An 8,615-nucleotide genomic window follows, 5' to 3' on the forward strand; every position below is an offset into this window, starting at 1 on the left:
GGGGGATCCTTTGTAGGTAACTCTCTGTCTCTCCCTTACAGCCTTTAAGAGTCTCTCTTTGTCACAAACATTTGCCATTGTGATTATGACGTGTCTCGGTGTGGGTCTTTTGGGATTCATCTTGCTTGGGACTCTCTGTACTTGTGTAACTTTTTTCTTCCCCATATCAGGGAAGGTTTCTGTCATTATTTCTTCAAATAGATTTTCTAATCCTTGCTGCTCTTCTTGTCCTTCTGGCAGCCCTATTATGCACATGTTACTTCGTTTCATGTTGTCCAAAGCTCCCTTAGGCTCTCCTGCTTTTTAATTTTTTCTCCCGTTGCTGTTCAGATTGAGCTTGTTTCTCTACCTTATCTTTTAACTCACTAATTTGGTCCTCTGCTTCTTCTACTCTACTGTTGAAACCTTCCATGGTGTTTTTGACTGCAGCTATATCACTTTTCATTTCTTCCTGATTTTTGCATAGGTTATTGATTTTCTCATCCATCAGGTGAATGAACTCTATGACCATTACTCTGAATTCTTTTTTTTTTTTTTTTTGTCATGTTGCATGCTTCTGTTTCACTTATTTTCTTTCTTGGCGATCTTTTTCTTTCCTCTGGGGATTGTTTCATTGTCTCTCCATTCTATCACCAGAAGGTTCAAATGTCAAGAAACGGGCCATGTGTAGTGGGAGCTTTGCACCCCGCAAGTGTCACTGAAGAGCTCTGACACCAAGATGTGTGGCTGCCTTGGGTTGGGGAGCCACGCTCATCCAGGATCACATTCACCGGCACTTAATGTGGCCTTATGTTCGCACCTAGAATTAGGTACCCTGCCTGCACCATCCTGAAACAGATCCCACTGACGTGCCAAAAATCAGACTCCTGGCGCGTGGCAGGAGTCAGAGATCCCCTGTGTCCGCAACGAGAATCGAGTATCAGAGTCTCTGTTGCTTGGTGTGGTCTCATGCCGAGAATCAGGTTCCCTGTTTGGGCATGTGCCATGAATTGGAGTTACTGGCTCTTAGTGTGAATGTACTGGGAATCAGGGATCCCAGGTGTGTGCAATGAGAAACAGATTCAAGTCACTGGTGCTGCCTCTTGCATGAAAAATCAAGTTCCCTGGTCTGCTTGGGGGACCGAGTTACACAGTCGCACTGTTTCAGCAGAAGGCGCACTCCTGCCCTGCGGAAAAAGCCTTCCTTGTGTGCTTGCCCTGAATCAAAATCAGGTGGCACTGCCCCTCAGTGTGGGCCTGCGGTCTGGTCACATGAGTGTGCACTGCAAGAAACAAACTCCCCGTGTCCATCACCCTGACTCACATTCAGCACTGCCTCCCTGTGTGGGCACAGGGTCTGATCGCCAGAAACAAACTCCCAGAGTTTGTGTCCCCAGGCTCAGATTCAGCTCTGCCTCCCTGGTTGGGTGCAGGGTCTGGTTGTGGGAAACAAGTTTCCTGAGTTCATGCCCCCAGGCTCAGATTCAGCGCTGTCTCCCTGCGTGGGTGTGGGATCTGGTTGCAGAAAACAAACTCCCCAAGATCGTGCACCAAGGCTCAAATTCAGCATAGCCTCCCTGTTTGGGCACGGATTCTGGTCACGGGAAACTAACTTCCCGTGTCCACACACCCACGCCCAAATTCAGGTAGAGCTGCCGCTGCTGTGTGTGGGCAAGAGGTCTGTGTGAGCAGAGAGAGTCTGGCAGTTCCTATGCCTCTGCTGTCGGAGTGGCGGGGAGGGGAATTGGCTCTGTAACTCAGGAATCTGTGGCCTCGGTGTCTGGGTTCTTGGTGCCCGTGGGCCTGCAGCTGTGGTCGCTGATCTTTTACCCGAGTGACTGTGGGCTCCTTGTTTGCCACTGAGACCAGATTGGGTAATAGCAAGGCTAGGATCCTAGTCCCAAGCAGTTCTGTTCTTCAAGATGGTGCAGTCTCTGTGCCGGGGGTGTCCTCCCCGGAGTGTTTGTGGTGGCAGCAGGTTTTGCCATCTAGGACTGCTCTGTTTGGCAGCCCCTTGAAAAACTTGTAGCATCTAGCTGTCCCTAGCTCTCACTCACACACACCACACACATCCACACACTCCTCTATCGCTCCCTCACTCTCTCACAAACCGTCCTTACCTTCTTGCTGGTTGCCATCATTTTGGGGGGAATTTTAGGATAATTCCTAACAATATGGGTTGCTGTGGTGCCACGTGCCAGGTCCAGAGCTTAGGCGCCATATATGTGCCCACCTGCCATTTCTTATTGAGTGCTGACCCAGTGAACAATAAGGACGAGAGCATACATCAGTGTCACTTGCACTTGAAAATTCCCACCAGGATGGGGAAAGGAGAAGCGAGAAGGGTGAGAGAGAAATGTATCACAGAGGTGGTGACTAGAATTTTAAGAAAGAAGCTAATTAGAAAACACCCTTGCCGAAACCGGTTTGGCTCAGTGGTTAGAGCGTCAGCCTGCGGACTGAAGGATCCCAGGTTCGATCCCGGTTAAGGGCATGTACCTGGGTTGCGGGCACATCCCCAATAGGAGATGTGCAGGAGGCAGCTGATCGATGTTTCTCTCTCATCGATGTTTCTCTATATTTCTCTCCCTTCCTCTCTGTAATAAAATCAATAAAATATATTTTTTTTTTTAAAAAAGGAAAGAACACCCTGTCCTTGTCATGGCTTATTTGTGCTCCCAGTGAAGATGTGCCTCTGGGAATGAAGCTGTGAGACAAGTGTGGATCAAAGAACTACGGGCAGCAGGTAATGCAAAGTGATGGCCTCAGCAAACTGGGATTGGAGTCAGAAGTGTCATGTGCATTACCATTTTGGTGTCTCTGAGGGACAATTTGGAGGAAAACATGGGTATTGCCTGACAACACCAGTGTCAAATACATTACATTCCCATTATGTGCAGCATCTCTTCCTACCCTGTGTTCCTGACACCCACTGTTATTAAAAGGGGGCAGTGTGACTCACATTTGAGTATCAGAAGACAGGAATCTTGTATCTGTTCATCTGCCTTTATTGTTGTGAGAAGACACAGCATCAGTATAAGGAGAGATTGATTTTAATGGCAACAAGGCCTACTATCTTCTCTGATGTGGGGAGTAGGGGAGCATATGGATGTGCAGGGTGGGGGGTATGGCAAACTTGGAATCTCAAGAGAGAAACTTATCATGGGATGTACTGTCTCCATTATGACAGGATATGAACTTTGAGGACGTGGCCATTGCCTTCTCTCAGGAGGAGTGGGAGATCCTTGATGAGGCTCAGAGGCGTCTGTACTGTGATGTGATGCTGGAAGTGTTTGCACTTGTATCATTCGTAGGTAAGACCTTCACATCTCTCCTAGTGTCCTGAGGTGATGCCCACTCTTTATTTATTCTCCAGACTTAGTACTCTCTCTCTCTCTCAAAGCCAGACCATGGGCTCTGCTAATTTTCCCCACTGTCTTGTCTAATGGGCTGTGGCTGCCAGTGCTGAGCTGTCAGAGAGCCCTGAGCAATAGACTCCATAAGCCTCCCTAACACCAGTTGCCTCAGAAACTGCAGGAAGTGTGTGGGTGTCAGCAGTCTTACAGACAGCTTATGGGTCCCGCCTGCTCTCCCACTATCAGGGAGGATGACTCTATCCAGATCCATGGCTTCCACTTCTGCACCTTTCCTGTAGATAAGGACCTTGGTGAATGCCTGTGCCAGGTATCGTCTTTACGTACATGCACCAGAGACTCTTCTTGTAAGACCCTCCCTTCCATTGTCGTTTGTAATATTACCTTCTGTAAATACTATTGCAAACCGAATGCTATGGGCAAGTGATGGCTGCTCACCTATGTTGTCTTTCATTGATACTTGGAATATTTATTTTGTACGTATTTCTAGAGAAGGGGGAGCAGGGAGAACCTCGGTTTTTTCCAGAGTGAACATACAGGACGGTCCTAGAGGATGCCTGGCCTGGCTTGAGTGGCAACTGGGGGGAGGTATGACATAAGGATGGTGTTCAGATTGTACCAGGAACCTGCTCCTGTCCAACAGTGTTTGGTGCAGGTTCCCGTGGCCACACCTCATTTATACCTTTCCTTTTCCACACTTGACACTTTGCTGACTTATCATTTCATCAATGAATTCTTAGTTTGGCTATCTTCTCCTTTGTGTCATTTTTACATCACCTATTCCTCTGCATATCTCTTTCTGCAGTATTCTACAGCATGGACCTGTGCAAGTGTTATGAGGAGCACATGAATGCTTAAACACCCCTCAAACACCAGCTACTTATGTATTGTATTTTACTTGGAAAGTGATGTAACCAACCTTCTGCACAGCTTGCCCATGTCACCAGCACAGAAGATCTACTGAAGGCTGTTAGCAGCAGAATGAGCTGGACAGTCCACTTATCTTTCATGTGGTGCTCACCATGTTTTTGCTCTATTTCTGTTGAAATCTCCACTGTTTTGTGATCTTCAGTGGTCAAGAACTTCACAGGGGCCTCTTATTACGCCATCCTATAGGTCTTTTATTTTCAGTCAATTGTACGAAACCAATGTAGTGTGTGCAACACAGTTTTATATAGGGACTTCCCCCTGTCACCAGAGTCAACATTCGTTTTCTCATCATTTCTCTGTTTTCAGGTCCTTGGCATAAAATGGATGATGTGGAGGCCTATTCTGAACACAGTGTATCTGTAGGAGAGTCTCAGGTCAGGGCTTCCAAGACAGCTGCAGCCACCCAGAGGACCCATCTGTGTAAGCCGGGCTTCTCAGTGTTAAAAGATATTTTGCACCTGAGTGAGTTACAAGTGGTTTACTTTGAGAAGAATGTGTTCTTAAGTGATGCCTGTGTGAGAGACTTGTGTTTCAGTGCAAACCCTCACCGGCAACAGAAGGATGCCAGTGGAGAGAAGCCCTGGAAAGAAGACATGGAGAGTGCCTCGCTTGTGACAAGTTGCTGCTTCTACTTATCTGGGGTGCCTGAAGCCACTATGGAGGTTGGGGAAGACTCCCCAGCCATCTCAGGGTTTCTCCAGCGCCAGGCCACTCTTAACACTGAGGAGCCACACAGTAACAATGAGATTTCACAGGAATTTCTCAGTGGAAAAAGACATCCCCAGTGGGTTGAATGTGAAACAGCTGTCAGCCAGAAACAGAAAGTTGCTTATGAGAAAGGTCTCTGCTCTGGAGATATGATTGATGAGTATAATAAATGTGGGGAAGTATGTAGACGAACCTTCAACCACCTTCAACACAGGAGAGTTCACGCTACAGAAAAGCCCTACGAGTGTATTGATTGTGGGAAGGTCTTCAGTGAAAGCACTGCTCTCATTAAACACAACAGAGTTCACAATAGAGAAAAGCAGTATAAGTGTAGTGATTGTGGGAAGTCCTTCAGTCTAAGGTCTGAATTCACTAGACACCACAGAGTTCACACTGGAGAAAAGCCATATGAGTGTAGTGAATGTGGGAAGTCCTTCAGTCGAAGCTCTTACCTCACTCTACACCACAGAGTTCACACTGGGGAAAAGCCATATGAGTGTAGTGAATGTGGGAAGTCCTTCAGTCTTAGGTTATACCTCACTCTACACCACCGAGTTCACAGTGGAGAAAAGCCATATGAGTGTAGTGAATGTGGGAAGTCCTTCCGTGAAAGATCTCACCTCACTAGACACCACAGAGTTCACACTGGGGAAAAGCCATATGAGTGTAGTGAATGTGGGAAGCATTTTAGTCGAAGGTCACACCTCATTGTACACCATAGAGTTCACACTGGAGAAAAGCCATATGAGTGTAGTGAATGTGGGAAGTCCTTCAGTCAAAGAATTCACCTCACTGTACACCACAGAGTTCACACTGGAGAAAAGCCATAATTATGCAGGGAATGTTTTCTTTTCCTCACTTATTATAAGAACACTTAAGGGGCTCTGTGGGACCCTTTACATGAATGCAAACCCCTTTTATGGGAACGTACACTTGCTAGGTTCCTCATAAATTTGAGGTGCCAGTGAGACTTGAAGGAGCTGCATTGTACTTGCTAACATGGCTAGACCTACAACCCAAATGATGTCACTGTTTGTTTGTCACTGAAGAGATTTCACCTCTAACACCTGGCTCACCTGCGGCGTGTGCATTGGTCATCATTCCTGGGTGTTCAGGGGACTGTATTCTGTGTTTTCACATTTGCTTGAAGTAATTATAGTTCCTCCAAGCTCTTGGCAGTATCTTTATTCATTTGCCTATGACTAGAAAATGGACCTGACCCAAGATTCATCCAGAGCACCAGTTCTCAGCTAATAAGTGCTACCTCTTTCAGGGATCTAGTGGTACTCACATTATGCTTTGATAAATTTTGGGGGGATTCTTATTCACCAACCTATAAACCGCTTGCTCTCCTCTGCTCTAGTTTAGGATCTTTTTTTAAGGTGTGTTTACATTTGTCCTTTAATTTTGGTTTTATTCATGGCCACAGATGATTTGCAAACACAAATGTGATCTGTCAGCATGCAGAGATGAATAGATATTGTGTTTATCCCAAAGTTTATGTGGTTTGGAAGGGAGAGCATAATGGCAGGAAATCACTTTTTGTCCAATATTGGCTTATTATTTACTGAAGCCCATGGCCTTGAAATAAAGAACACATGGCTTCGTGCATTTAATCTGCAGCTTAGGGCCTCGATTATTGGTGAGGGCTAAGATCACTCTGAAGGTCATCCTGCTTCTGTGACCAATATGAATCATGTTCTCTGTTCACAGTATGTATTACATAAGCCTCAGCAATGTTTAAGGAGCCTGGTTTCCATGTACTTCAAAGGAGCCATGTGCCAGGAAGTATGGAATTTCATAGGCCGGTGTCATTATTGTAAGACTCTGAGGTGGAACCACAGTCAGGACAGAAACACTGTTTCAATAGTGAGGGGAAAGCCTGCAGTAAATTAGATGAAAAGGGCCTCTTCTGAACATAAGGCCACGAATGTCCCAGGGCCTGTGGCTTATGTGACCTTTATGTACAAACATTCTCAGGACCTCCAGAACTGGTTCATGTAACTGAGATCATTGGCAGATAAAATAATCTAATCCTATTGTGTATTCCCTGGCCCCTCTAGAGTGTTTACATAAGGTAGTTGCTTAACAGGCAAGAAGTCAAAGCTAGAGGAAGGATATTCCTGCAATCTGTCCCAGGATGTGTCTTTTGTAAGCAGTCAGCATTCCTGTTGAATTTCATGGCAGTAGTTTTTTTTTTTTTTTTAAATATATACTTTTATGATTTTGGAGAGAAAGGGAGAGAGAGGGCAAAATATCAATGATGAGAGAGAATCATTGATCACTTGGCTCCTGCACGCCCTGCTCTGGGGATCAAGCCGACAACCAGGGCATGTGCCTTGACCAGGAATTGAACTTTGACTTCTTGGTTCATAGGTCGATGCTCAACCACTGAGCCACACCAGCTGGGCTGATGGCAATAGTCTTCACTGCTTGCCAATATTTGTTGCCACTGAGGCTAGGCTGGTCCTCCCAGGAAATGAAGATAGAGATGGTCCTGTCTATATAGGGTTGCCATCTTAATTTTCTAACAACAGAGGGATATCTAGGATTTATATGAAACCTCCTTTCAATACCTTACTTAGGTATATGCATAAATGACGAGCAGGGGAATGCACTTTTCTAATGTGTAGTATTTGGTGAGGTTGAACATGCAGAGAAAGCTGAGAAACCATCACAGGTAAAATAGGCTGCTCTGTTACCCACATCCATGTTGGGGAAAAAGTAGGCTTACTGTTGTGAGTATGCCAAAACACACAGTTAATTCTCTTTTTCAAGTAACTATTTTATACATTTTTAAATGTATTTTTTATTAAATTTTGAAAGGAAGGGAGAGGGAGAGAACAGCAATCATCTGCCTCCCGTATGACCAATTATTGGGGATTCGGGAAGGCATGTGCCCTGACCTGGAAGCAAACCACTGGTTTCAGTAAACATGATTACACCCAATAAAATGAGGCACCAAAGGCCATGGAGAGTTTATATTTGTGTTGTTATTTATTAATCATTGTATTATTTTCAGTACCAACAAGTCTAAGCCTACTTTTGCCACACCCTGTATTTACCTCCAGTCCTTTTGTCAGCTTTCTGCCTCCCAGCCCTCCATGTAGGCATCGATTTACCTTCCTGTACAATAGAGTACTTCATATTTTTCATATTTTTATTGGCACTATAAGATGCATTCTCTTTAACAAACACTGGCTTCCTTCATGCTACACAGATATTTTGAGATTCGACACTATTGTTTACGTAAATAGTTAATTTTTCATTTCTAGTTAATAATGTATTCTGTGGATAACCACTTTAACAACTGAGCTGTCTATGGTTTCAGTTATTTGTGCATTTGGGGTTTTATAAATAAAACACCTGGGTGCTAACTGGTTTGGTTCAGTGGATAGAGTGTCGGCCTGTGCAAGAGTCAGCTGGTCAATGTTTCTCATCGATGTTTCTAACTCTATCCCTCTACCTTCCTCTCTGTAAAAAATCAATAAAATATATTAAAAACAAAAATTAAAAAAATAAACAAAAATCAAACCGCTGGGGATGTTGTATTCTGTTCTTTCTACAGGTGTATGTCTTAGGGATCAAACTGTTCCAGTGTCAGTGAATGTGTTACATTTTAAC

This window comes from Myotis nattereri (assembly GCF_964212035.1).
Source record: "Myotis nattereri genome assembly, chromosome: 21".
In the NCBI taxonomy this organism is placed as follows: Eukaryota; Metazoa; Chordata; class Mammalia; order Chiroptera; family Vespertilionidae; genus Myotis; species Myotis nattereri.